Source organism: Podarcis raffonei, chromosome 6, assembly GCF_027172205.1.
Source record: "Podarcis raffonei isolate rPodRaf1 chromosome 6, rPodRaf1.pri, whole genome shotgun sequence".
In the NCBI taxonomy this organism is placed as follows: domain Eukaryota; kingdom Metazoa; phylum Chordata; class Lepidosauria; order Squamata; family Lacertidae; genus Podarcis; species Podarcis raffonei.
This window is the reverse complement of record NC_070607.1, coordinates 81,618,493-81,627,262: the sequence shown is the minus strand read 5'-3', so window position 1 is coordinate 81,627,262 and position 8,770 is coordinate 81,618,493.

Below are 8,770 nucleotides of genomic sequence, written 5' to 3'. Positions count from 1 at the left end.
ACCATCAGCGGGCTTTAAAGGATTTTGAGCTATCAATTGTTCCATGTGGTCTATGGTTGCAGAAATGCTGACATTATTATCTGGGACATATCTATTTTATTGCTGAAGGGCCCACTGATACTCGTGCTCTATCAGCTGCCTTGCTTCTTGGGAGGTTGTGTCCCACCTCTCTAAGGAGGAGCCTATTATCTTAACCAATTTCCCCACCTGTCCTTGTGGATGCTTAATACTCTCATGATTTCTTCCCAACACACTGTATCCGAAAGGGGCTTCTCCCTCTACATATATTAACATACACCCACAGGAATATATATCCACCCTTGCAGAGGCCTGACACACGGAGTGACTATATCAAAGAGTTCTGGCCGCAATATCAAAAGTCCTGGCGGTGCCTCAGAATTTGCTGGAAAAAAAGTCTCTACGTTGGGGACGCTGCCCGCGGGCGTCCCTCCCATCCACTTGTCCATCCGTGCATAGAAGTGTCAGCGTCCGGAGTGACACCAGCAGGGCGGTCATCTGGCGCTCTTCTGGAGATGGTTAGCTTCAGAGGATCATCAGGATTTGGTGTAACTGTCCAATCTAAGATAGCCTTCTTCACTTAAGTGTGGTGGACCCAAGGGGTGAGGTCAGCAACTTTAACAGCAGTGGGCCTGGGTCCACCTGTTAAGAAAGAGAAAATCTCGGGAGAATGACTGCACATAATTATCAAACTGCACATTTTGACTAGCATGGGGGGTTATTGCAAAACTGAGTGGACAAAGGCTGGTCCATTGTCAGATCCTATTGACCTAGGTAGTCCATAGCGGGGAATGATCTTCTATAACAGGCACCTGGTTACCTCTGGAGGTAAGCAAACCTCTTTCCTTCCATAACGCTCCATGGCCATGTAAAGTCAGAAAGGCATACTTAGAATCAGTATAAATGTTTATCTTCTGTCCCTTTGCTAGGGTCAGGGCTCTGGTGAGCGCTGTTATTTATGCCAGCCGGGCCGACGTTCCAGGTGGGAGTGGCTGCGCTTTGATCCCTTGGTCTTCCAAGGCTACCACTGCATAGCCTGCTTTTCGCTGTCCAGCCTTAACAAAGCTGCTTCCATCCACAAACCATGAAGGCCAGTGGGGGTTTGCTTCATCTTTGAGGTCAGGTCGGCTGGAATATACTTCATCCATTACTTCAATGCAATCGTGCATCTGCTCCTCACCTTCTCCTACCGGCAACAGGGTAGCTGGGTTGAGGGCGGTGGTGACCTGAAACTTCAAACGCGGATGCAACAATAACATCTGACACTTTCTCATCTTTGCTTGGGAGAGGAAATAGGTACCCTTCATGTCAAGCAGAGCTGGGACTGCATGCGGGGTCACACAAACAGTGTCTTGGCCAAAAGTAAATTTGTCTGCTTTGTTCAGTAGGGTACTCATTCACGAATAGAGTAAAGGGTTTCTCAGGATTTGGGATGCCAAGCGCTGGGGCTTGCTGTAGTGCCTTCTTCAAATCCACGAAGGCTTGCTGTTGTTCTGTGCTCCAAACAAAGGGGTCTCTCTCAGTTCCTCTGGTTGACTCATGTAGAGGCTTGGCAATGATGCTGTAATTAAATATCCATATCCTACAAAATCCTGCAGACCCCAGAAAGCCACGGAGTTCCCTGCGGTTCTTTGGCTCTGGTATCAGGATAATAGCCTGCTTTCTTTCTTCACTGGTAACAAAGGGGTGTTCCACTGTGATTGGCATTGCCTCAAGATCCTATGTTGGAGCAGTCGCTCTAGATGCACCTACACTCTTTCAGCCGCCCTTCGTGGGATGGGATACTTATTTACTGCAACAGGATTGGCAAATGGCTTGGGCTTCACAATTATTGGTGGGATATTCTTTGCCATTCCTGGGGGGTTACCTTCAGCCCATACCGCGGGGTTCACTTGTTCCAGAATACTGGCGGGGATGGGTCCCTCCTCTTCTTTTACCATCATGAGGCGCCAGTACTCCCTCAGGGGTGCCTCCACAACCAGTTCCCCAAGTGGCATAGTGGACATTGTGGCTTCTCCCGATGGCTTAAAGGTAATTTGGGCTTGCAACTTTGCCAACAAGTCTCTTCCTAATAATGGAATAGGGCATTCAGGGATATACAAAAGGTTGTGTTACACCACTTGGCCTCCCAACTTGCAGGTAACTGGTTGCAGAAACGATGCCCACTGGGATTTTCCGGTGGCTCCTATTATGGTAATAGATTCAGGGGTTGGTTTAGCAACGGGGGTGGGGACGACCGAGTTGGCCGCTCCCATGTCCTTTCTGTCGGCAGATGGCGCACCGATTCCGTTCAAGACGGCTTCGCCCTCCTCCCCGGGCATTTCCTCTTTTCTGAGGGACGGGGGTGGCTGCCTGTAATGCCATCAACTTCTTTGTTTGATACTTCTCCTTTTTTCTCTGGGCCTCCTCATCTCTCTGATTGTAAGTGGTTTGAGCTATTTTCAACATCCATTCCATACCATGGCCGATGAACCCCTTATGCTTCTGGATTTTTCAGCGAACATCGGGCGCTGCCTGAGCTACAAAGGCAGCCTTTATAATGGGGGCATTGGCAATATCATCTGGGTTCTCCTCAAAGGTAGGGTTCTGATTTCTCCAATTGCACACATCAGCACTTGAAAAAGGCACATGTTGGACTGTATAAGTGCGTGGTGGTGCTTCCCCACCCTGTCCTGGGGGGGGCCTGGTGGGTCATACACTCTGCGTAGAGGCATCATTGCAGTCCCACCCTTTTTCTGTGCCTTATGGGACTTATGGAGGGACACCCTGGTTGCTGCTTCTATCCATTCCTTCTGCCATTTCTTCCCTTGTGTTGGGGAACATCCTGCTGCTGCCAACAAATGGGAACTAACATCCACTTCTTTCACATAGGGTTGTACATACTGTTGCAATCTCAATGTCCACCTTTTTTTCTTTCTTTGCTAACTCAATTAGTCCCTTCATAAACTCCTCATCATTCTCTTCCTCTTCGCTCTCTAATTCATCAACCTTGGAGGGTTCAGGCTGAGGGCCGGCTCCTCCCTGGTCCTGGGGCCCTGGGCCTGGGGGATTTGCTAGAGGGGCAGTTGGTGGAGCATAGGGTGGCGGCGGTTTAATGACTTCCCCCTCTTCTCCTTCCGGCTCTGGTATCACCGGGGGCTTTTCTGACTTCCCTGCCGGTCGGACTGCACAAATTGTATTTTGTGGGGCGTCGCCTCGGCAGGCTTTCAGCCACGGTGGATTCTTTTCTACATTGATTTTCCAGGTAGAAATATAAGGGATCTGGTCTGGGTGGACGTTCAAGATATTTTGATATAGTGGGTTGATTAGTTGCAAATTAAATCTGCCCTCCGAGGGCCAATTAGTTCCTTGGGTGGGCCAATCAACCTCACATAATGTCCTCATCCTCTCTCTTCTCAATTTGAACCCAATCATCATGCTTCGTAGCTGCTTTCCAGTTGGTTAAAAAGCATTTCAGAGGACTACGTTGGCTTGCCCCAGACCCCATTTTTCAGATACTCCGCTCCTAACCGGGCTTAAGATCCTTTCACACTCCACACACTACAGACTGTGACTTGGCGAACTCGCGTTGCCAAGAAATGCACAGCCCTGCAATCGCTCGGCCAAGGGGACGCTAAGCCCCGGCCCACACTTGACAATTCAGCCACTGGAGTATCTGACATGCAACATACAAAACACACCCCAATATAATTCCAACATGCAACACACAAAACACACCCCAATATAATTCCAACATGCAACACACAAAACACACCAAAATAATTTTCCCTCTGTTTCCCCTTTCCCCAACCTTACTGGCGGCACTCTACTGCCACCTCTGTTTCCCCTTTTCCCTTTTCCCGTCCCTGTCTGGCGGGGCGGCACCTTATTGCCACGGCCAGTTCCTTTGTTCCTTTTCTGGCGGCACTCTACTGCTCACAGCCAGACCCTTTATCCCTTTTCTGGCGGCACTCTACTGCTCACAGCCAGACCCTTTATCCCTTTTCTGGCGGCACTCTACTGCTCACAGCCAGACCCTTTATCCCTTTTCTGGCGGCACTCTACTGCTCACAGCCAGACCCTTTATCCCTTTTCTGGCGGCACTCTACTGCTCACAGCCAGACCCTTTATCCCTTTTCTGGCGGCACTCTACTGCTCACAGCCAGACCCTTTCCTGGCGGCACTCTACTGCTCACGGCCAGGTGAAGCTGATCAGGCTTCCTACCACGCCCTTTTAGGGCTTACCTGTTCCGCTGCGGACCCCTCCTTCGGCCGTCCTCTTTTCTCCCTCGACCAGGTGTCTCACTCCGGAGCGGTGTGGCCGGCTCCCCCCACGAACAGGCAGGGGTGCGCACTTGGAGCCGCGAACGCCGGTCCGGGGCTGTTCACCGAGGTCGGGCCTGGCCCTCCCCGGCCCCCTGGGGTGGGGCGATTCCCGGCCAACGCACCAAAATGAAGGCTGAAGCCTTATCCTTGCCAGGGAATCGTTTGCCTGCGTCCCCAGGACCGAAGAGAGAGCAAAAAGCACCAGGAAAGATTCTTCTTTGGAGAAAAAAGTTTTATTGAAATCTGTGCACAGAGGTGGCCAGTGGGATCGTTCCCAAAAGACTGGCCCATAGATACAAATAAACAAGCATCTTTATACCTGAGAGTCTGCCCATCTCTTCCCACCTCTTCAAATTCTCCAATCAGCTGGCCAGGTTAAGCTTATTTCCTTATATGGCATATGGCTATCTGACCAGCTAAGCCCACCTCCTTCCCTTGTTCGTGTGCTCCTCTCTTGCGTTTCTGCAGCAGGAAGCATGTGCAAAAAAAAAGAAACGACCGTCTGGCCAAATATAGCAAGCAACTGCAATTTCTGCTTAGCTGAGAGAAAAAAAGGAAATGGGCCTCCCTGCTAGCCGGCAGAAAGAGGAAGTTGGCCTCTTAGCAAAGCCGCTGCTCTCTCTCTGCTAGCCGGCAGAAAGAGGAAGTGGGCCTCTTCCAAACTCAGCAAAGCAAGCAATTTATCAGAGCAATTTATCAGAGCAATTTACTTAAATATAAAATACAGGGAATACCTTCCCTCTCCCTTCACAAGGTTACAGGAAACCAGACAGAGGGCCTTCTCAGTAGTGGTGCCCTCCCTGTGAAACACCTTCCCACCAGATGTCAAGGAAATAAGCAACTATCTGACTTTTAGAAGACATCTGAAGACAACCCTGTTTAGGGAAGTTTTTAATGTTTGATGTTTTATCATGTTTTTAATATTCTGTTGGGAGCTGCACAGAGTGATTGGGGAAACCCAGCCAGATGGGTGGGGGTATGTATGTATGTATAAATAAATAAATAAAATTATAATTATTTATAATTATAAAAGGTTGAAGACTACTGGGTTAACCAAAACATATTTTGACTGACTGACCTGGATAGGTCAAATGATTCAACCTCAATCTGTTAACCACTACCCATCCAGCCAGGTCCTGTATCTATAGCAGTGACTAGAGGAGGAACAACGACTGGGAGGAATGCAGAGAGAATAAACACCATGGTGCATGTGGATACCTTCATCTGCCCAAGCTGCAACAAAACATGTCTCTCCTGCATTGGTCTCTACAGCTACATAGCCTGCCCTTCCCTGGCTCAAAAACAAAACAAAAACAAAAAAAACCTTGTTTGCAGGCAGACATAGTAGGAAGAAAAAGAATGGATAGTTCTTTCTACTGTTCCATTAGAAGACAATAAAGCAACATAGCCTAGAAATAGCTATGAATCCAGTATAGTCTCTGAGTTCTATTTCAAACTTTTCTTTTTTTATCTAAGTCAGTGAAAGATTAATCAGGCTCTGTGCATAACAAATAATGTCATGTGGATAATTAATCAAGAGCTCTAATGGGCTTTTCAATGCTTGGAGAAGTATCCATTCATTCACCTAATTATATGAAGAGTAAAAGTCAGCGCCAGAAATTTCTTCCATAATTAGATTAAGTCTCTTGATCATGATACTTTTTAAAAGTTTATCAGCCCTTGCCTCCTTGTTTCTTACTTCCTTTTAAATCTGGCGAGTAAAAGTGGCTCATTTTAACACTTTGCTTGAATCCCAGAAGAATATACCCTTTAACATTTCGCAGGTGAAATCTGCATATTTTACAACACCGCCAAGCTTGACTATCAGAGGACTCCACCGTTCACCTCTGGCTGCTGTTCTGTTTCATTAAAAATTTACTTAGCCTGACCTATGAAGCAGTGCAGAACTGAGTGTGCCAGTTTATTTGTTCCATTTATTTCCTGCCTTTACTCCAAGGAGGTAAAGGTGCTGTGCAGAGTTCTCTTCCACAGTATCTTCACAAGAACCCTGTGAAGTAGGTAGAACTGCAGAGTTGGAAAGGACCCCGCGGGTCATCCTGCAATGCAGGAATCTCAACTAAAGCCAGGTGGGGTCTTGAACCAGGGTCTCTTCCATCCCTTTTGGCCTGGTACTCTGACCAATATAACACACTGGCTCGAGTAAACTTAATAACGTTCAGTAGAACATATAGACCTACTTACAAAATAGCTGCAGCTTAAACTTGTCTAGACAGGCAGCGATAAGGAATATAGAAGCACTGGCATTTCTGTGTCTCTGTGTGTCCATTTTCACAATGTGCACTGGGGTCAAGGTGCATCTGTCAAACTGAGATTAAGCTTCTAGGGAGCAGGGTAAGGGAGCTGAGCCCCCCAAGAACGGCAACTGTACTGCATATTTGAGCAAACATTATTTTTAAAAGAAATCCTCAGCTGTTTCCCAAATGAGGGGGGAAAGGAACAGCGAGTACTTGAAACAGGGAGAGAAACGAAAAAACTAGGCCTGTTGGAGTGTCTATGAAAGTGCATAATTTTTACGATCCTCTTTGTTGTTTTGAGATCCAGCATGTTTTTCAGATACTGCCTATAGCGAGCATGCTGGCTTAACATTCGCTTCTACGCCGTTCCCGAGGACAGCATTGTTATCTGTTAACAAGGCTCGTGAGGTGCTGAATTTTATATACTAGCAGTACTGGAATCAAAAGAACCTTTACAGCTGACTTCAATAAAATCAGGACTTCTAGTCCCACTGCTCTATGAGAAGTACGGAGAGCAGGGGAAAGCTCACAGTTAGCTGAGCAAGTACATTATGCTGAGTAATACATGTGCAGGAAGCTTGGTTTTCCACAGTACAAATTATAGAGCAGCAGGGAGGGATAAGAAGGAATTTACCCTACATCACATCCTGGCATTTACTTTTGAGGAGAAAGGGGAGAAGGAGCAATGGTCGAACACTAGGTGGTTGCATCCTGTTGTTGTTGTTATTTCTATACCAACCTTCATCCAAAGATGAACAATTTACAATAAAATGCAGTGGAGCTCCATGGGCACAATGGTACTTCCATTTCTTCTTCCTAGTGTGCATTCCTCAATCCCCAGTTTATTTCGAGGGTGCAAGAGAGGAAGTCCTGTTGCCCGCATGCAAGTTCCTTGTGCCAGCAGTGCTGCAGCATTAGAAACTGCTCTAGGCAAGGAATCTGAGCAGGAACAGAATAAGTTCATTGGGCCCAGAGCCTGGCATGAAGCATATGTGAGCAAGGAGCAAGTGTTCATCAATGGAAGATTAAGGTAGAGTCTGGGCGAAAGGTGAAGCAATGGGAGAATGGATGCAATTATACTGAGTTCCAACTGTCCAAGGATTCAGCAAGAGGGCGCTAAAACACACCATTCTTAAGGCATAGTTTTGTATGTCATTTTATTGTTAGGCACGAATCAGCATGAAGTAGGAATATGGGCACTGTTTGTGGCTTTGTCTTGGATCTGGCTAGCATCCCCAGATGGATGGATACTAACTATAGATTCCAGAAAGAGAAGAGGGACAAGTCCCATTGAGACTAACCTCAAAGACTGGGAGATTAACTTTGCACTGTAACAGATGGATAAAGCAGGATGATCAGGATTGTCAGGAACTGAGCAAAAGAATTGTTCTAGCTATTTAAGATCTGAAGGTGTGTCAGCAATGTTTGTCAGTAATGCTTGAGTTATATACTTAATCTTTCCAGAAACTGGGGGGGGGGGGGACCTCTGAAAGCTCAATTTGCATTTCCCCCCTGGATTGGTAGAAAAGTACTTTAATCAGGACTGATAATCCTGATGCTTTAAGGGAGGGGGCACAGCATGAAAATCTGATTCTTTACATTTTGTGGTGAAGGTGAAAATACAGGAAACAATCTGATTCTTTAAGAAACCTCCCCAATTTTCTTTGAAAGTTAAAAACTAAAATGCTTTAAGTACTGGGTAATTTTAGGTAGGATAATTATTCCCCTAATGGGACATGAACTGGAGAAGCATTCTGAATATCCAAAGGCCTGAAAATTAACCAGCATGTTTGTGATCCTATCATGCCTGTGCTAGTTAGCACTGTCCATTCATTTTAATGAAATCTGCATGGCCACCTGCAGCAGCACCGCACTTGAAATGAATGCAGGCAACACAGAAACTTTTTGCTTTGCTTTTCCCTCTCTTTTTAACTGTCTGCAGCCTGTCATTATGTGCCACTTTTGAACTGCTAAAGTATATGTACCAAATTGCTGCTGTCGATTTTATATGATTTGCACAAAATTCCAGTCCTCTCAAAAGAACTGTCTAAAACGAAGCGGCTCATTCTCATCCAGTGTATCGAGGTTCCCGCCATGCAAAGTTACCATAATCATGTATTACCCTGCAGCGCCACCTAGCACACATTGATTTAACTCTGCAAACTTTAAAATGCAACTTTGCACTAGATTTC